We start from the raw sequence: 20,562 nt of genomic DNA on the forward strand, positions 1-20,562 counted from the left end.
AATGACATCGCATCCATTTGGTATTCTTGAAATCACTGAGGAGCAGGAAAATGTAAACGGGGAAGTCGAGTGGGGAAGTCAGGCAGTTGCAGCTCTGGAGAAACTCCTTCTTTGTGACTCACTCAGCAACCAGACACGTGAAGGTGACTCAGAGGCGTGAGAGCTCTTCACATCGAGAACAAAAAGCAATCAAGGGCAGTTAGCACCTCTTCCGGAGTGGGGGTGGGGTGAGGTAATTACCTTTTGACTTTGTTACTATGTTGAGAAACTGCCTTTTAGATTGAAGTGAACAGAAACTGCATTTCTAATAAGCACCATGGAATTGAGCAAAATTTATTGAGTCGCTTCTCGTCGATTCCCACACAGGTTTCCAACTCAGTTGCTATCCATGTGGCTGATGTCCAGGAGTGAACATCTCTGCAGCAAATTGCACGGTTAGGGTAAAAGGCAAGGAAAGTGGCATCTAGAACTGGCTCCGAGGTCAGAGCATCGTCACAATGTGATCTGTCGCTCTCGAATAGGAATGCGACCTCCGGTTTTAGGGTGGAGTACATTGTTTGGGACTCTTTTTCTGCAAAACAGGCACAGTGACTGAAATTACGCTGCACGGTATGATGTGGAACACGGCTTTGTGCATTTTCCCTGTAGTCCGGTGTGCTTCATGTTCCGTGTAAACGTGAAACTTGCCCTGTTTCAAGCAATGGGTGAAATCATTTAGCAAAGCAGGAATCGAAATTGCAGTAATGTCAAGCAGCTCGTGGTTATTTGACCAAATCATAACCGAACATATATTCTCACAGATACATTTGGAGCTGAAAGGAGTCTGAGAAGATAGACTCAGCTTACCATTGATTTTTGTCTGGATTGATGGGCTCTCATTATCTGCTGCGAAATTGATATTGTAGACGGGCACATCCCAGCAGCTGTGCGAGTCGGAGAGGGATCATGGAACCATTTTCATGTGACTTGGCATCTGTTGTTATGCAGGAGAGCACAGTTGGAAACGCAAGAAAATGGTGCGCGCGGCCGGCTGGTAGTGTGGCCGAGCGGTCTAAGGCGCTGGATCCAGGTTACAGTCTCGAAAGGGGCGTGGGTTCGGATCCCACCACTGCCATTTCTGCAGATCAACTCCAACGCTGCAGCTTGTTAAAATGCTGTTTTTGTCCCCACTGTATTGATGTTGAAAACAAAAGTAAAATGGCTTTGCTTCCCGGGGAATTAACTGTGGTGTGGGATAGTGCCGAATATTTCAAAGTGTCTCTGTCTGTCATGATCGTGTTCGCCTCCCGCGCAGAAAATCGCAAGCAGCTGTGCTGTTCCAGGCAAGTTGAGCTTGTACTGGAACCGAATGGAGACCGGTATTTCATCGCTGTTGTGAAACAAAGTTCTTGGGTGACTCGACTCGTCGTTATTCGGTTTTTCGGCCAATGGGAAAATCGTTCCAACGAATTTCGATGTGATATGTTGTTGAATTTTTCCCATTTCCTTCGTTTCCGTCCTGGAGACATCGGAAGGGAAAGGTAATCTAATCGAGACTGTGATTGGTGAAATTCACTTTTTATGGACCATTCTTATTAGGTTCTTTCTTTCACTCTTTTCAGTATTGTCTGGGAAGTGGTGGTTCCCTAAGGCTGCAGCATGTGTGAAAGAGTAGTTTGGAATTGTCCTGTTGTTAGTTGTGAGATTACTTTATAAATCATGCCCTCGGACTGTCTCACATTTAGCATTCATGCATCTCTGTGTCTGAAAATGCATTAGGTATGCCAGCTTTGTTTGCGTTCCGTGTGAAATGCTTTCTGTTTTGCGATTCGCTCAATACTTTACGAGTTAACATCGTTTCTGAGGAAACTGCCAGCTGCAAAAGTCCTTAACTGAGGATCTGGGAAAATTTCACAGAGTATGGTCAGTCGGAGCAAAAGTAAGGAAGTCGTTCCTTTCTGCAGTGTTTCGCAATACTACCTTTCCCGTGAGCATCGAACACAGTAAAGGATTGTGCCACAGACTGCGACGGCAAGCTCCGCTAAAAAGTAATCCTTTAAAGCAGGTGTAAGCAACACAACGTTTTTGGGGGACACCGCGTGGAAACAGATCCTTCGGTGTATCTCGTCCATGCTCAGCGCATAGCCAAATATAAACAAGTCCGCTTCCCCAGTATTTGGCCCCAAACCCTCTCAACCCATCCTATCCAGAAACTCATGCAATTTTCTGAGCCTCCTCCGCTTCCTCTGGTAGCTCATTCCATACACGCACAACCTTCTGTGTGGGAAATGTGCCTCAGGTCCTTTGTCAATTTCAGCCCACTCACCTTAAACCTATGCTCTCGAGTTTTCAACTCACCCCAACTTGGGTAAAACACGTAAATACTCAGTTTCCAACCCTTCCATTAGATCATGTCGCAGTCGTTACGCTGCAGGGAAAGTCGTCCCAGCCTAGTCCACCTCGCCCTACGGTCCAAACATTGACCACATCCTTGTCTATATTTTATCATCAATTTCACGAGTCTTTTTTTTATGTTTTGAAGATGTCAATTACGCTGGACAACAACGAGCTGTTGGAAACAGAAAGGTGAAACGAAGAATGGCTTCAACTTTCAGTGCTGGATGCCCCTGAGCTGCCGGACGGGCGGCTGCGGCTTGTTTCTGTAGTGTAGATGTCATCACGTTCGCCTCACACGCGAAAGGTCCCCAGTTCGAAACTGGGCAGAAACTGCTTTGTTCTTCAACGGCAGCCTTTTACATGGGCAAGAACGGTGCTTTCTTGCTTGCTTTCCCATCTGCAAACCTGCCTTCGAAGTTGCTTGAACAAATCTGCTCGCGTAGTGAAATGTAATGCAATTCCATTTAATGACTGTGCAAAGAATTGTAAAGTTTTAATCCAAACTGGTTCTGATCATATGCAATTCTGTTTGAGAGTGTAGTTACCCCCTTCTGATTCTTCTACGAAAAGCAGTACCGCATTTGCATTCCTTGCGCAGGCGGCTCGGTTCAAAGACAGGGAAGAAGCTGATGCGCTGGTGTCACAGTGCACCACGGATTCCTGAACTTGTCTGTCTGTTAAATGTCCCCCAAAGGCGTCTCTGAAAGGCCTCGTTTGGAAGCTGTCTGTCGTTATTCAACGTACGAGAATTGGCACCAGAGGTCCTGAATCATGTTTTGGAGCAGTTCGCACTTGAGTGGCTGTTTCAATCAGCAACAGCAATGAAAGACATTACACTCTCAGAGGAAACTCTGGACCTGTGCTTTCATGGTGTCGCTAGTATTAAGGTGCGCCAGAGACCTAAGCCACGTTGGAACTGAAACGGAGGAATCGACAGAGAGGTTACAGAATGACATCGCATCCATTTGGTATTCTTGAAATCACTGAGGAGCAGGAAAATGTAAACGGGGAAGTCGAGTGGGGAAGTCAGGCAGTTGCAGCTCTGGAGAAACTCCTTCTTTGTGACTCACTCAGCAACCAGACACGTGAAGGTGACTCAGAGGCGTGAGAGCTCTTCACATCGAGAACAAAAAGCAATCAAGGGCAGTTAGCACCTCTTCCGGAGTGGGGGTGGGGTGAGGTAATTACCTTTTGACTTTGTTACTATGTTGAGAAACTGCCTTTTAGATTGAAGTGAACAGAAACTGCATTTCTAATAAGCACCATGGAATTGAGCAAAATTTATTGAGTCGCTTCTCGTCGATTCCCACACAGGTTTCCAACTCAGTTGCTATCCATGTGGCTGATGTCCAGGAGTGAACATCTCTGCAGCAAATTGCACGGTTAGGGTAAAAGGCAAGGAAAGTGGCATCTAGAACTGGCTCCGAGGTCAGAGCATCGTCACAATGTGATCTGTCGCTCTCGAATAGGAATGCGACCTCCGGTTTTAGGGTGGAGTACATTGTTTGGGACTCTTTTTCTGCAAAACAGACACAGTGACTGAAATTACGCTGCACGGTATGATGTGGAACACGGCTTTGTGCATTTTCCCTGTAGTCCGGTGTGCTTCATGTTCCGTGTAAACGTGAAACTTGCCCTGTTTCAAGCAATGGGTGAAATCATTTAGCAAAGCAGGAATCGAAATTGCAGTAATGTCAAGCAGCTCGTGGTTATTTGACCAAATCATAACCGAACATATATTCTCACAGATACATTTGGAGCTGAAAGGAGTCTGAGAAGATAGACTCAGCTTACCATTGATTTTTGTCTGGATTGATGGGCTCTCATTATCTGCTGCGAAATTGATATTGTAGACGGGCACATCCCAGCAGCCGTGCGAGTCGGAGAGGGATCATGGAACCATTTTCATGTGACTTGGCATCTGTTGTTATGCAGGAGAGCACAGTTGGAAACGCAAGAAAATGGTGCGCGCGGCCGGCTGGTAGTGTGGCCGAGCGGTCTAAGGCGCTGGATCCAGGTTCCAGTCTCGAAAGGGGCGTGGGTTCGGATCCCACCACTGCCATTTCTGCAGATCAACTCCAACGCTGCAGCTTGTTAAAATGCTGTTTCTGTCCCCACTGTATTGATGTTGAAAACAAAAGTAAAATGGCTTTGCTTCCCGGGGAATTAACTGTGGTGTGGGATAGTGCCGAATATTTCAAAGTGTCTCTGTCTGTCATGATCGTGTTCGCCTCCCGCGCAGAAAATCGCAAGCAGCTGTGCTGTTCCAGGCAAGTTGAGCTTGTACTGGAACCGAATGGAGACCGGTATTTCATCGCTGTTGTGAAACAAAGTTCTTGGGTGACTCGACTCGTCGTTATTCGGTTTTTCGGCCAATGGGAAAATCGTTCCAACGAATTTCGATGTGATATGTTGTTGAATTTTTCCCATTTCCTTCGTTTCCGTCCTGGAGACATCGGAAGGGAAAGGTAATCTAATCGAGACTGTGATTGGTGAAATTCACTTTTTATGGACCATTCTTATTAGGTTCTTTCTTTCACTCTTTTCAGTATTGTCTGGGAAGTGGTGGTTCCCTAAGGCTGCAGCATGTGTGAAAGAGTAGTTTGGAATTGTCCTGTTGTTAGTTGTGAGATTACTTTATAAATCATGCCCTCGGACTGTCTCACATTTAGCATTCATGCATCTCTGTGTCTGAAAATGCATTAGGTATGCCAGCTTTGTTTGCGTTCCGTGTGAAATGCTTTCTGTTTTGCGATTCGCTCAATACTTTACGAGTTAACATCGTTTCTGAGGAAACTGCCAGCTGCAAAAGTCCTTAACTGAGGATCTGGGAAAATTTCACAGAGTATGGTCAGTCGGAGCAAAAGTAAGGAAGTCGTTCCTTTCTGCAGTGTTTCGCAATACTACCTTTCCCGTGAGCATCGAACACAGTAAAGGATTGTGCCACAGACTGCGACGGCAAGCTCCGCTAAAAAGTAATCCTTTAAAGCAGGTGTAAGCAACACAACGTTTTTGGGGGACACCGCGTGGAAACAGATCCTTCGGTGTATCTCGTCCATGCTCAGCGCATAGCCAAATATAAACAAGTCCGCTTCCCCAGTATTTGGCCCCAAACCCTCTCAACCCATCCTATCCAGAAACTCATGCAATTTTCTGAGCCTCCTCCGCTTCCTCTGGTAGCTCATTCCATACACGCACAACCTTCTGTGTGGGAAATGTGCCTCAGGTCCTTTGTCAATTTCAGCCCACTCACCTTAAACCTATGCTCTCGAGTTTTCAACTCACCCCAACTTGGGTAAAACACGTAAATACTCAGTTTCCAACCCTTCCATTAGATCATGTCGCAGTCGTTACGCTGCAGGGAAAGTCGTCCCAGCCTAGTCCACCTCGCCCTACGGTCCAAACATTGACCACATCCTTGTCTATATTTTATCATCAATTTCACGAGTCTTTTTTTTATGTTTTGAAGATGTCAATTACGCTGGACAACAACGAGCTGTTGGAAACAGAAAGGTGAAACGAAGAATGGCTTCAACTTTCAGTGCTGGATGCCCCTGAGCTGCCGGACGGGCGGCTGCGGCTTGTTTCTGTAGTGTAGATGTCATCACGTTCGCCTCACACGCGAAAGGTCCCCAGTTCGAAACTGGGCAGAAACTGCTTTGTTCTTCAACGGCAGCCTTTTACATGGGCAAGAACGGTGCTTTCTTGCTTGCTTTCCCATCTGCAAACCTGCCTTCGAAGTTGCTTGAACAAATCTGCTCGCGTAGTGAAATGTAATGCAATTCCATTTAATGACTGTGCAAAGAATTGTAAAGTTTTAATCCAAACTGGTTCTGATCATATGCAATTCTGTTTGAGAGTGTAGTTACCCCCTTCTGATTCTTCTACGAAAAGCAGTACCGCATTTGCATTCGTTGCGCAGGCGGCTCGGTTCAAAGACAGGGAAGAAGCTGATGCGCTGGTGTCACAGTGCACCACGGATTCCTGAACTTGTCTGTCTGTTAAATGTCCCCCAAAGGCGTCTCTGAAAGGCCTCGTTTGGAAGCTGTCTGTCGTTATTCAACGTACGAGAATTGGCACCAGAGGTCCTGAATCATGTTTTGGAGCAGTTCGCACTTGAGTGGCTGTTTCAATCAGCAACAGCAATGAAAGACATTACACTCTCAGAGGAAACTCTGGACCTGTGCTTTCATGGTGTCGCTAGTATTAAGGTGCGCCAGAGACCTAAGCCACGTTGGAACTGAAACGGAGGAATCGACAGAGAGGTTACAGAATGACATCGCATCCATTTGGTATTCTTGAAATCACTGAGGAGCAGGAAAATGTAAACGGGGAAGTCGAGTGGGGAAGTCAGGCAGTTGCAGCTCTGGAGAAACTCCTTCTTTGTGACTCACTCAGCAACCAGACACGTGAAGGTGACTCAGAGGCGTGAGAGCTCTTCACATCGAGAACAAAAAGCAATCAAGGGCAGTTAGCACCTCTTCCGGAGTGGGGGTGGGGTGAGGTAATTACCTTTTGACTTTGTTACTATGTTGAGAAACTGCCTTTTAGATTGAAGTGAACAGAAACTGCATTTCTAATAAGCACCATGGAATTGAGCAAAATTTATTGAGTCGCTTCTCGTCGATTCCCACACAGGTTTCCAACTCAGTTGCTATCCATGTGGCTGATGTCCAGGAGTGAACATCTCTGCAGCAAATTGCACGGTTAGGGTAAAAGGCAAGGAAAGTGGCATCTAGAACTGGCTCCGAGGTCAGAGCATCGTCACAATGTGATCTGTCGCTCTCGAATAGGAATGCGACCTCCGGTTTTAGGGTGGAGTACATTGTTTGGGACTCTTTTTCTGCAAAACAGGCACAGTGACTGAAATTACGCTGCACGGTATGATGTGGAACACGGCTTTGTGCATTTTCCCTGTAGTCCGGTGTGCTTCATGTTCCGTGTAAACGTGAAACTTGCCCTGTTTCAAGCAATGGGTGAAATCATTTAGCAAAGCAGGAATCGAAATTGCAGTAATGTCAAGCAGCTCGTGGTTATTTGACCAAATCATAACCGAACATATATTCTCACAGATACATTTGGAGCTGAAAGGAGTCTGAGAAGATAGACTCAGCTTACCATTGATTTTTGTCTGGATTGATGGGCTCTCATTATCTGCTGCGAAATTGATATTGTAGACGGGCACATCCCAGCAGCTGTGCGAGTCGGAGAGGGATCATGGAACCATTTTCATGTGACTTGGCATCTGTTGTTATGCAGGAGAGCACAGTTGGAAACGCAAGAAAATGGTGCGCGCGGCCGGCTGGTAGTGTGGCCGAGCGGTCTAAGGCGCTGGATCCAGGTTACAGTCTCGAAAGGGGCGTGGGTTCGGATCCCACCACTGCCATTTCTGCAGATCAACTCCAACGCTGCAGCTTGTTAAAATGCTGTTTTTGTCCCCACTGTATTGATGTTGAAAACAAAAGTAAAATGGCTTTGCTTCCCGGGGAATTAACTGTGGTGTGGGATAGTGCCGAATATTTCAAAGTGTCTCTGTCTGTCATGATCGTGTTCGCCTCCCGCGCAGAAAATCGCAAGCAGCTGTGCTGTTCCAGGCAAGTTGAGCTTGTACTGGAACCGAATGGAGACCGGTATTTCATCGCTGTTGTGAAACAAAGTTCTTGGGTGACTCGACTCGTCGTTATTCGGTTTTTCGGCCAATGGGAAAATCGTTCCAACGAATTTCGATGTGATATGTTGTTGAATTTTTCCCATTTCCTTCGTTTCCGTCCTGGAGACATCGGAAGGGAAAGGTAATCTAATCGAGACTGTGATTGGTGAAATTCACTTTTTATGGACCATTCTTATTAGGTTCTTTCTTTCACTCTTTTCAGTATTGTCTGGGAAGTGGTGGTTCCCTAAGGCTGCAGCATGTGTGAAAGAGTAGTTTGGAATTGTCCTGTTGTTAGTTGTGAGATTACTTTATAAATCATGCCCTCGGACTGTCTCACATTTAGCATTCATGCATCTCTGTGTCTGAAAATGCATTAGGTATGCCAGCTTTGTTTGCGTTCCGTGTGAAATGCTTTCTGTTTTGCGATTCGCTCAATACTTTACGAGTTAACATCGTTTCTGAGGAAACTGCCAGCTGCAAAAGTCCTTAACTGAGGATCTGGGAAAATTTCACAGAGTATGGTCAGTCGGAGCAAAAGTAAGGAAGTCGTTCCTTTCTGCAGTGTTTCGCAATACTACCTTTCCCGTGAGCATCGAACACAGTAAAGGATTGTGCCACAGACTGCGACGGCAAGCTCCGCTAAAAAGTAATCCTTTAAAGCAGGTGTAAGCAACACAACGTTTTTGGGGGACACCGCGTGGAAACAGATCCTTCGGTGTATCTCGTCCATGCTCAGCGCATAGCCAAATATAAACAAGTCCGCTTCCCCAGTATTTGGCCCCAAACCCTCTCAACCCATCCTATCCAGAAACTCATGCAATTTTCTGAGCCTCCTCCGCTTCCTCTGGTAGCTCATTCCATACACGCACAACCTTCTGTGTGGGAAATGTGCCTCAGGTCCTTTGTCAATTTCAGCCCACTCACCTTAAACCTATGCTCTCGAGTTTTCAACTCACCCCAACTTGGGTAAAACACGTAAATACTCAGTTTCCAACCCTTCCATTAGATCATGTCGCAGTCGTTACGCTGCAGGGAAAGTCGTCCCAGCCTAGTCCACCTCGCCCTACGGTCCAAACATTGACCACATCCTTGTCTATATTTTATCATCAATTTCACGAGTCTTTTTTTTATGTTTTGAAGATGTCAATTACGCTGGACAACAACGAGCTGTTGGAAACAGAAAGGTGAAACGAAGAATGGCTTCAACTTTCAGTGCTGGATGCCCCTGAGCTGCCGGACGGGCGGCTGCGGCTTGTTTCTGTAGTGTAGATGTCATCACGTTCGCCTCACACGCGAAAGGTCCCCAGTTCGAAACTGGGCAGAAACTGCTTTGTTCTTCAACGGCAGCCTTTTACATGGGCAAGAACGGTGCTTTCTTGCTTGCTTTCCCATCTGCAAACCTGCCTTCGAAGTTGCTTGAACAAATCTGCTCGCGTAGTGAAATGTAATGCAATTCCATTTAATGACTGTGCAAAGAATTGTAAAGTTTTAATCCAAACTGGTTCTGATCATATGCAATTCTGTTTGAGAGTGTAGTAACCCCCTTCTGATTCTTCTACGAAAAGCAGTACCGCATTTGCATTCCTTGAGCAGGCGGCTCGGTTCAAAGACAGGGAAGAAGCTGATGCGCTGGTGTCACAGTGCACCACGGATTCCTGAACTTGTCTGTCTGTTAAATGTCCCCCAAAGGCGTCTCTGAAAGGCCTCGTTTGGAAGCTGTCTGTCGATATTCAACGTACGAGAATTGGCACCAGAGGTCCTGAATCATGTTTTGGAGCAGTTCGCACTTGAGTGGCTGTTTCAATCAGCAACAGCAATGAAAGACATTACACTCTCAGAGGAAACTCTGGACCTGTGCTTTCATGGTGTCGCTAGTATTAAGGTGCGCCAGAGACCTAAGCCACGTTGGAACTGAAACGGAGGAATCGACAGAGAGGTTACAGAATGACATCGCATCCATTTGGTATTCTTGAAATCACTGAGGAGCAGGAAAATGTAAACGGGGAAGTCGAGTGGGGAAGTCAGGCAGTTGCAGCTCTGGAGAAACTCCTTCTTTGTGACTCACTCAGCAACCAGACACGTGAAGGTGACTCAGAGGCGTGAGAGCTCTTCACATCGAGAACAAAAAGCAATCAAGGGCAGTTAGCACCTCTTCCGGAGTGGGGGTGGGGAGAGGTAATTACCTTTTGACTTTGTTACTATGTTGAGAAACTGCCTTTTAGATTGAAGTGAACAGAAACTGCATTTCTAATAAGCACCATGGAATTGAGCAAAATTTATTGAGTCGCTTCTCGTCGATTCCCACACAGGTTTCCAACTCAGTTGCTATCCATGTGGCTGATGTCCAGGAGTGAACATCTCTGCAGCAAATTGCACGGTTAGGGTAAAAGGCAAGGAAAGTGTCATCTAGAACTGGCTCCGAGGTCAGAGCATCGTCACAATGTGATCTGTCGCTCTCGAATAGGAATGCGACCTCCGGTTTTAGGGTGGAGTACATTGTTTGGGACTCTTTTTCTGCAAAACAGGCACAGTGACTGAAATTACGCTGCACGGTATGATGTGGAACACGGCTTTGTGCATTTTCCCTGTAGTCCGGTGTGCTTCATGTTCCGTGTAAACGTGAAACTTGCCCTGTTTCAAGCAATGGGTGAAATCATTTAGCAAAGCAGGAATCGAAATTGCAGTAATGTCAAGCAGCTCGTGGTTATTTGACCAAATCATAACCGAACATATATTCTCACAGATACATTTGGAGCTGAAAGGAGTCTGAGAAGATAGACTCAGCTTACCATTGATTTTTGTCTGGATTGATGGGCTCTCATTATCTGCTGCGAAATTGATATTGTAGACGAGCACATCCCAGCAGCTGTGCGAGTCGGAGAGGGATCATGGAACCATTTTCATGTGACTTGGCATCTGTTGTTATGCAGGAGAGCACAGTTGGAAACGCAAGAAAATGGTGCGCGCGGCCGGCTGGTAGTGTGGCCGAGCGGTCTAAGGCGCTGGATCCAGGTTCCAGTCTCGAAAGGGGCGTGGGTTCGGATCCCACCACTGCCATTTCTGCAGATCAACTCCAACGCTGCAGCTTGTTAAAATGCTGTTTTTGTCCCCACTGTATTGATGTTGAAAACAAAAGTAAAATGGCTTTGCTTCCCGGGGAATTAACTGTGGTGTGGGATAGTGCCGAATATTTCAAAGTGTCTCTGTCTGTCATGATCGTGTTCGCCTCCCGCGCAGAAAATCGCAAGCAGCTGTGCTGTTCCAGGCAAGTTGAGCTTGTACTGGAACCGAATGGAGACCGGTATTTCATCGCTGTTGTGAAACAAAGTTCTTGGGTGACTCGACTCGTCGTTATTCGGTTTTTCGGCCAATGGGAAAATCGTTCCAACGAATTTCGATGTGATATGTTGTTGAATTTTTCCCATTTCCTTCGTTTCCGTCCTGGAGACATCGGAAGGGAAAGGTAATCTAATCGAGACTGTGATTGGTGAAATTCACTTTTTATGGACCATTCTTATTAGGTTCTTTCTTTCACTCTTTTCAGTATTGTCTGGGAAGTGGTGGTTCCCTAAGGCTGCAGCATGTGTGAAAGAGTAGTTTGGAATTGTCCTGTTGTTAGTTGTGAGATTACTTTATAAATCATGCCCTCGGACTGTCTCACATTTAGCATTCATGCATCTCTGTGTCTGAAAATGCATTAGGTATGCCAGCTTTGTTTGCGTTCCGTGTGAAATGCTTTCTGTTTTGCGATTCGCTCAATACTTTACGAGTTAACATCGTTTCTGAGGAAACTGCCAGCTGCAAAAGTCCTTAACTGAGGATCTGGGAAAATTTCACAGAGTATGGTCAGTCGGAGCAAAAGTAAGGAAGTCGTTCCTTTCTGCAGTGTTTCGCAATACTACCTTTCCCGTGAGCATCGAACACAGTAAAGGATTGTGCCACAGACTGCGACGGCAAGCTCCGCTAAAAAGTAATCCTTTAAAGCAGGTGTAAGCAACACAACGTTTTTGGGGGACACCGCGTGGAAACAGATCCTTCGGTGTATCTCGTCCATGCTCAGCGCATAGCCAAATATAAACAAGTCCGCTTCCCCAGTATTTGGCCCCAAACCCTCTCAACCCATCCTATCCAGAAACTCATGCAATTTTCTGAGCCTCCTCCGCTTCCTCTGGTAGCTCATTCCATACACGCACAACCTTCTGTGTGGGAAATGTGCCTCAGGTCCTTTGTCAATTTCAGCCCACTCACCTTAAACCTATGCTCTCGAGTTTTCAACTCACCCCAACTTGGGTAAAACACGTAAATACTCAGTTTCCAACCCTTCCATTAGATCATGTCGCAGTCGTTACGCTGCAGGGAAAGTCGTCCCAGCCTAGTCCACCTCGCCCTACGGTCCAAACATTGACCACATCCTTGTCTATATTTTATCATCAATTTCACGAGTCTTTTTTTTATGTTTTGAAGATGTCAATTACGCTGGACAACAACGAGCTGTTGGAAACAGAAAGGTGAAACGAAGAATGGCTTCAACTTTCAGTGCTGAATGCCCCTGAGCTGCCGGACGGGCGGCTGCGGCTTGTTTCTGTAGTGTAGATGTCATCACGTTCGCCTCACACGCGAAAGGTCCCCAGTTCGAAACTGGGCAGAAACTGCTTTGTTCTTCAACGGCAGCCTTTTACATGGGCAAGAACGGTGCTTTCTTGCTTGCTTTCCCATCTGCAAACCTGCCTTCGAAGTTGCTTGAACAAATCTGCTCGCGTAGTGAAATGTAATGCAATTCCATTTAATGACTGTGCAAAGAATTGTAAAGTTTTAATCCAAACTGGTTCTGATCATATGCAATTCTGTTTGAGAGTGTAGTTACCCCCTTCTGATTCTTCTACGAAAAGCAGTACCGCATTTGCATTCCTTGCGCAGGCGGCTCGGTTCAAAGACAGGGAAGAAGCTGATGCGCTGGTGTCACAGTGCACCACGGATTCCTGAACTTGTCTGTCTGTTAAATGTCCCCCAAAGGCGTCTCTGAAAGGCCTCGTTTGGAAGCTGTCTGTCGATATTCAACGTACGAGAATTGGCACCAGAGGTCCTGAATCATGTTTTGGAGCAGTTCGCACTTGAGTGGCTGTTTCAATCAGCAACAGCAATGAAAGACATTACACTCTCAGAGGAAACTCTGGACCTGTGCTTTCATGGTGTCGCTAGTATTAAGGTGCGCCAGAGACCTAAGCCACGTTGGAACTGAAACGGAGGAATCGACAGAGAGGTTACAGAATGACATCGCATCCATTTGGTATTCTTGAAATCACTGAGGAGCAGGAAAATGTAAACGGGGAAGTCGAGTGGGGAAGTCAGGCAGTTGCAGCTCTGGAGAAACTCCTTCTTTGTGACTCACTCAGCAACCAGACACGTGAAGGTGACTCAGAGGCGTGAGAGCTCTTCACATCGAGAACAAAAAGCAATCAAGGGCAGTTAGCACCTCTTCCGGAGTGGGGGTGGGGAGAGGTAATTACCTTTTGACTTTGTTACTATGTTGAGAAACTGCCTTTTAGATTGAAGTGAACAGAAACTGCATTTCTAATAAGCACCATGGAATTGAGCAAAATTTATTGAGTCGCTTCTCGTCGATTCCCACACAGGTTTCCAACTCAGTTGCTATCCATGTGGCTGATGTCCAGGAGTGAACATCTCTGCATCAAATTGCACGGTTAGGGTAAAAGGCAAGGAAAGTGTCATCTAGAACTGGCTCCGAGGTCAGAGCATCGTCACAATGTGATCTGTCGTTCTCGAATAGGAATGCGACCTCCGGTTTTAGGGTGGAGTACATTGTTTGGGACTCTTTTTCTGCAAAACAGGCACAGTGACTGAAATTACGCTGCACGGTATGATGTGGAACACGGCTTTGTGCATTTTCCCTGTAGTCCGGTGTGCTTCATGTTCCGTGTAAACGTGAAACTTGCCCTGTTTCAAGCAATGGGTGAAATCATTTAGCAAAGCAAGAATCGAAATTGCAGTAATGTCAAGCAGCTCGTGGTTATTTGACCAAATCATAACCGAACATATATTCTCACAGATACATTTGGAGCTGAAAGGAGTCTGAGAAGATAGACTCAGCTTACCATTGATTTTTGTCTGGATTGATGGGCTCTCATTATCTGCTGCGAAATTGATATTGTAGACGGGCACATCCCAGCAGCTGTGCGAGTCGGAGAGGGATCATGGAACCATTTTCATGTGACTTGGCATCTGTTGTTATGCAGGAGAGCACAGTTGGAAACGCAAGAAAATGGTGCGCGCGGCCGGCTGGTAGTGTGGCCGAGCGGTCTAAGGCGCTGGATCCAGGTTCCAGTCTCGAAAGGGGCGTGGGTTCGGATCCCACCACTGCCATTTCTGCAGATCAACTCCAACGCTGCAGCTTGTTAAAATGCTGTTTCTGTCCCCACTGTATTGATGTTGAAAACAAAAGTAAAATGGCTTTGCTTCCCGGGGAATTAACTGTGGTGTGGGATAGTGCCGAATATTTCAAAGTGTCTCTGTCTGTCATGATCGTGTTCGCCTCCCGCGCAGAAAATCGCAAGCAGCTGTGCTGTTCCAGGCAAGTTGAGCTTGTACTGGAACCGAATGGAGACCGGTATTTCATCGCTGTTGTGAAACAAAGTTCTTGGGTGACTCGACTCGGTCGTTATTCGGTTTTTCGGCCAATGGGAAAATCGTTCCAACGAATTTCGATGTGATATGTTGTTGAATTTTTCCCATTTCCTTCGTTTCCGTCCTGGAGACATCGGAAGGGAAAGGTAATCTAATCGAGACTGTGATTGGTGAAATTCACTTTTTATGGACCATTCTTATTAGGTTCTTTCTTTCACTCTTTTCAGTATTGTCTGGGAAGTGGTGGTTCCCTAAGGCTGCAGCATGTGTGAAAGAGTAGTTTGGAATTGTCCTGTTGTTAGTTGTGAGATTACTTTATAAATCATGCCCTCGGACTGTCTCACATTTAGCATTCATGCATCTCTGTGTCTGAAAATGCATTAGGTATGCCAGCTTTGTTTGCGTTCCGTGTGAAATGCTTTCTGTTTTGCGATTCGCTCAATACTTTACGAGTTAACATCGTTTCTGAGGAAACTGCCAGCTGCAAAAGTCCTTAACTGAGGATCTGGGAAAATTTCACAGAGTATGGTCAGTCGGAGCAAAAGTAAGGAAGTCGTTCCTTTCTGCAGTGTTTCGCAATACTACCTTTCCCGTGAGCATCGAACACAGTAAAGGATTGTGCCACAGACTGCGACGGCAAGCTCCGCTAAAAAGTAATCCTTTAAAGCAGGTGTAAGCAACACAACGTTTTTGGGGGACACCGCGTGGAAACAGATCCTTCGGTGTATCTCGTCCATGCTCAGCGCATAGCCAAATATAAACAAGTCCGCTTCCCCAGTATTTGGCCCCAAACCCTCTCAACCCATCCTATCCAGAAACTCATGCAATTTTCTGAGCCTCCTCCGCTTCCTCTGGTAGCTCATTCCATACACGCACAACCTTCTGTGTGGGAAATGTGCCTCAGGTCCTTTGTCAATTTCAGCCCACTCACCTTAAACCTATGCTCTCGAGTTTTCAACTCACCCCAACTTGGGTAAAACACGTAAATACTCAGTTTCCAACCCTTCCATTAGATCATGTCGCAGTCGTTACGCTGCAGGGAAAGTCGTCCCAGCCTAGTCCACCTCGCCCTACGGTCCAAACATTGACCACATCCTTGTCTATATTTTATCATCAATTTCACGAGTCTTTTTTTATGTTTTGAAGATGTCAATTACGCTGGACAACAACGAGCTGTTGGAAACAGAAAGGTGAAACGAAGAATGGCTTCAACTTTCAGTGCTGGATGCCCCTGAGCTGCCGGACGGGCGGCTGCGGCTTGTTTCTGTAGTGTAGATGTCATCACGTTCACCTCACGCGCGAAAGGTCCCCAGTTCGAAACTGGGCAGAAACTGCTTTGTTCTTCAACGGCAGCCTTTTACATGGGCAAGAACGGTGCTTTCTTGCTTGCTTTCCCATCTGCAAACCTGCCTTCGAAGTTGCTTGAACAAATCTGCTCGCGTAGTGAAATGTAATGCAATTCCATTTAATGACTGTGCAAAGAATTGTAAAGTTTTTATCCAAACTGGTTCTGATCATATGCAATTCTGTTTGAGAGTGTAGTTACCCCCTTCTGATTCTTCTACGAAAAGCAGTACCGCATTTGCATTCCTTGCGCAGGCGGCTCGGTTCAAAGACAGGGAAGAAGCTGATGCGCTGGTGTCACAGTGCACCACGGATTCCTGAACTTGTCTGTCTGTTAAATGTCCCCCAAAGGCGTCTCTGAAAGGCCTCGTTTGGAAGCTGTCTGTCGTTATTCAACGTACGAGAATTGGCACCAGAGGTCCTGAATCATGTTTTGGAGCAGTTCGCACTTGAGTGGCTGTTTCAATCAGCAACAGCAATGAAAGACATTACACTCTCAGAGGAAACTCTGGACCTGTGCTTTCATGGTGTCGCTAGTATTAAGGTGCGCCAGAGACCTAAGCCACGTTGGAACTGAAACGGAGGAATCGACAGAGAGGTTACAGAATGACATCGCATCCATTTGGTATTCTTGAAATCACTGAGGAGCAGGAAAATGTAAACGGGGAAGTCGAGTGGGGAAGTCAGGCAGTTGCAGCTCTGGAGAAACTCCTTCTTTGTGACTCACTCAGCAACCAGACACGTGAAGGTGACTCAGAGGCGTGAGAGCTCTTCACATCGAGAACAAAAAGCAATCAAGGGCAGTTAGCACCTCTTCCGGAGTGGGGGTGGGGTGAGGTAATTACCTTTTGACTTTGTTACTATGTTGAGAAACTGCCTTTTAGATTGAAGTGAACAGAAACTGCATTTCTAATAAGCACCATGGAATTGAGCAAAATTTATTGAGTCGCTTCTCGTCGATTCCCACACAGGTTTCCAACTCAGTTGCTATCCATGTGGCTGATGTCCAGGAGTGAACATCTCTGCAGCAAATTGCACGGTTAGGGTAAAAGGCAAGGAAAGTGTCATCTAGAACTGGCTCCGAGGTCAGAGCATCGTCACAATGTGATCTGTCGCTCTCGAATAGGAATGCGACCTCCGGTTTTAGGGTGGAGTACATTGTTTGGGACTCTTTTTCTGCAAAACAGACACAGTGACTGAAATTACGCTGCACGGTATGATGTGGAACACGGCTTTGTGCATTTTCCCTGTAGTCCGGTGTGCTTCATGTTCCGTGTAAACGTGAAACTTGCCCTGTTTCAAGCAATGGGTGAAATCATTTAGCAAAGCAGGAATCGAAATTGCAGTAATGTCAAGCAGCTCGTGGTTATTTGACCAAATCATAACCGAACATATATTCTCACAGATACATTTGGAGCTGAAAAGAGTCTGAGAAGATAGACTCAGCTTACCATTGATTTTTGTCTGGATTGATGGGCTCTCATTATCTGCTGCGAAATTGATATTGTAGACGGGCACATCCCAGCAGCTGTGCGAGTCGGAGAGGGATCATGGAACCATTTTAATGTGACTTGGCATCTGTTGTTATGCAGGAGAGCACAGTTGGAAACGCAAGAAAATGGTGCGCGCGGCCGGCTGGTAGTGTGGCCGAGCGGTCTAAGGCGCTGGATCCAGGTTCCTGTCTCGAAAGGGGCGTGGGTTCGGATCCCACCACTGCCATTTCTGCAGATCAACTCCAACGCTGCAGCTTGTTAAAATGCTGTTTCTGTCCCCACTGTATTGATGTTGAAAACAAAAGTAAAATGGCTTTGCTTCCCGGGGAATTAACTGTGGTGTGGGATAGTGCCGAATATTTCAAAGTGTCTCTGTCTGTCATGATCGTGTTCGCCTCCCGCGCAGAAAATCGCAAGCAGCTGTGCTGTTCCAGGCAAGTTGAGCTTGTACTGGAACCGAATGGAGACCGGTATTTCATCGCTGTTGTGAAACAAAGTTCTTGGGTGACTCGACTCGTCGTTATTCGGTTTTTCGGCCAATGGGAAAATCGTTCCAACGAATTTCGATGTGATATGTTGTTGAATTTTTCCCATTTCCTTCGTTTCCGTCCTGGAGACATCGGAAGGGATAGGTAATCTAATCGAGACTGTGATTGGTGAAATTCACTTTTTATGGCCCATTCTTATTAGGTTCTTTCTTTCACTCTTTTCAGTATTGTCTGGGAAGTGGTGGTTCCCTAAGGCTGCAGCATGTGTGAAAGAGTAGTTTGGAATTGTCCTGTTGTTAGTTGTGAGATTACTTTATAAATCATGCCCTCGGACTGTCTCACATTTAGCATTCATGCATCTCTGTGTCTGAAAATGCATTAGGTATGCCAGCTTTGTTTGTGTTCCGTGTTAAATGCTTTCTGTTTTGCGATTCGCTCAATACTTTACGAGTTAACAGCGTTTCTGAGGAAACTTCCAGCTGCAAAAGTCCTTAACTGAGGATCTGGGAAAATTTCACAGAGTATGGTCAGTCGGAGCAAAAGTAAGGAAGTCGTTCCTTTCTGCAGTGTTTCGCAATACTACCTTTCCCGTGAGCATCGAACACAGTAAAGGATTGTGCCACAGACTGCGACGGCAAGCTCCGCTAAAAAGTAATCCTTTAAAGCAGGTGTAAGCAACACAACGTTTTTGGGGGACACCGCGTGGAAACAGATACTTCGGTGTATCTCGTCCATGCTCAGCACATAGCCAAATATAAACAAGTCCGGTTCCCCAGTATTTGGCCCCAAACCCTCTCAACCCATCCTATCCAGAAACTCATGCAATTTTCTGAGCCTCCTCCGCTTCCTCTGGTAGCTCATTCCATACACGCACAACCTTCTGTGTGGGAAATGTGCCTCAGGTCCTTTGTCAATTTCAGCCCACTCACCTTAAACCTATGCTCTCGAGTTTTCAACTCACCCCAACTTGGGTAAAACACGTAAATACTCAGTTTCCAACCCTTCCATTAGATCATGTCGCAGTCGTTACGCTGCAGGGAAAGTCGTCCCAGCCTAGTCCACCTCGCCCTACGGTCCAAACATTGACCACATCCTTGTCTATATTTTATCATCAATTTCACGAGTCTTTTTTTTATGTTTTGAAGATGTCAATTACGCTGGACAACAACGAGCTGTTGGAAACAGAAAGGTGAAACGAAGAATGGCTTCAACTTTCAGTGCTGGATGCCCCTGAGCTGCCGGACGGGCGGCTGCGGCTTGTTTCTGTAGTGTAGATGTCATCACGTTCGCCTCACACGCGAAAGGTCCCCAGTTCGAAACTGGGCAGAAACTGCTTTGTTCTTCAACGGCAGCCTTTTGCATGGGCAAGAACGGTGCTTTCTTGCTTGCTTTCCCATCTGCAAACCTGCCTTCGAAGTTGCTTGAACAAATCTGCTCGCGTATTGAAATGTAATGCAATTCCATTTAATGACTGTGCAAAGAAATGTAAAGTTTTTATCCAAACTGGTTCTGATCATATGCAATTCTGTTTGAGAGTGTAGTTACCCCCTTCTGATTCTTCTACGAAAAGCAGTACCGCATTTGCATTCCTTGCGCAGGCGGCTCGGTTCAAAGACAGGGAAGAAGCTGATGCGCTGGTGTCACAGTGCACCACGGATTCCTGAACTTGTCTGTCTGTTAAATGTCCCCCAAAGGCGTCTCTGAAAGGCCTCGTTTGGAAGCTGTCTGTCGTTATTCAACGTACGAGAATTGGCACCAGAGGTCCTGAATCATGTTTTGGAGCAGTTCGCACTTGAGTGGCTGTTTCAATCAGCAACAGCAATGAAAGACATTACACTCTCAGAGGAAACTCTGGACCTGTGCTTTCATGGTGTCGCTAGTATTAAGGTGCGCCAGAGACCTAAGCCACGTTGGAACTGAAACGGAGGAATCGACAGAGAGGTTACAGAATGACATCGCATCCATTTGGTATTCTTGAAATCACTGAGGAGCAGGAAAATGTAAACGGGGAAGTCGAGTGGGGAAGTCAGGCAGTTGCAGCTCTGGAGAAACTCCTTCTTTGTGACTCACTCAGCAACCAGACACGTGAAGGTGACTCAGAGGCGTGAGAGCTCTTCACATCGAGAACAAAAAGCAATCAAGGGCAGTTAGCACCTCTTCCGGAGTGGGGGTGGGGTGAGGTAATTACCTTTTGACTTTGTTACTATGTTGAGAAACTGCCTTTTAGATTGAAGTGAACAGAAACTGCATTTCTAATAAGCACCATGGAATTGAGCAAAATTTATTGAGTCGCTTCTCGTCGATTCCCACACAGGTTTCCAACTCAGTTGCTATCCATGTGGCTGATGTCCAGGAGTGAACATCTCTGCAGCAAATTGCACGGTTAGGGTAAAAGGCAAGGAAAGTGTCATCTAGAACTGGCTCCGAGGTCAGAGCATCGTCACAATGTGATCTGTCGCTCTCGAATAGGAATGCGACCTCCGGTTTTAGGGTGGAGTACATTGTTTGGGACTCTTTTTCTGCAAAACAGGCACAGTGACTGAAATTACGCTGCACGGTATGATGT

General features: G+C 46.3%; 3 non-coding genes across 3 annotated transcripts; all 3 read left to right on the forward strand.

Annotated features, from left to right (window-relative positions):
• Nucleotides 1–4,356: 4,356 nt before the first annotated feature.
• Nucleotides 4,357–4,438, forward strand: trnal-cag (transfer RNA leucine (anticodon CAG)). The gene has a single exon. It is a non-coding gene; the product is annotated as a tRNA-Leu (tRNA).
• Nucleotides 4,439–11,004: 6,566 nt separating this feature from the next.
• trnal-cag (transfer RNA leucine (anticodon CAG)) lies at nucleotides 11,005–11,086 on the forward strand. Its single transcript has one exon. It is a non-coding gene; the product is annotated as a tRNA-Leu (tRNA).
• A 3,242-nt stretch (nucleotides 11,087–14,328) lies between these two features.
• trnal-cag (transfer RNA leucine (anticodon CAG)) lies at nucleotides 14,329–14,410 on the forward strand. The gene has a single exon. It is a non-coding gene; the product is annotated as a tRNA-Leu (tRNA).
• Nucleotides 14,411–20,562: the final 6,152 nt, after the last annotated feature.

This window comes from Chiloscyllium punctatum, unplaced genomic scaffold (genome assembly GCF_047496795.1).
Source record: "Chiloscyllium punctatum isolate Juve2018m unplaced genomic scaffold, sChiPun1.3 scaffold_278, whole genome shotgun sequence".
In the NCBI taxonomy this organism is placed as follows: domain Eukaryota; kingdom Metazoa; phylum Chordata; class Chondrichthyes; order Orectolobiformes; family Hemiscylliidae; genus Chiloscyllium; species Chiloscyllium punctatum.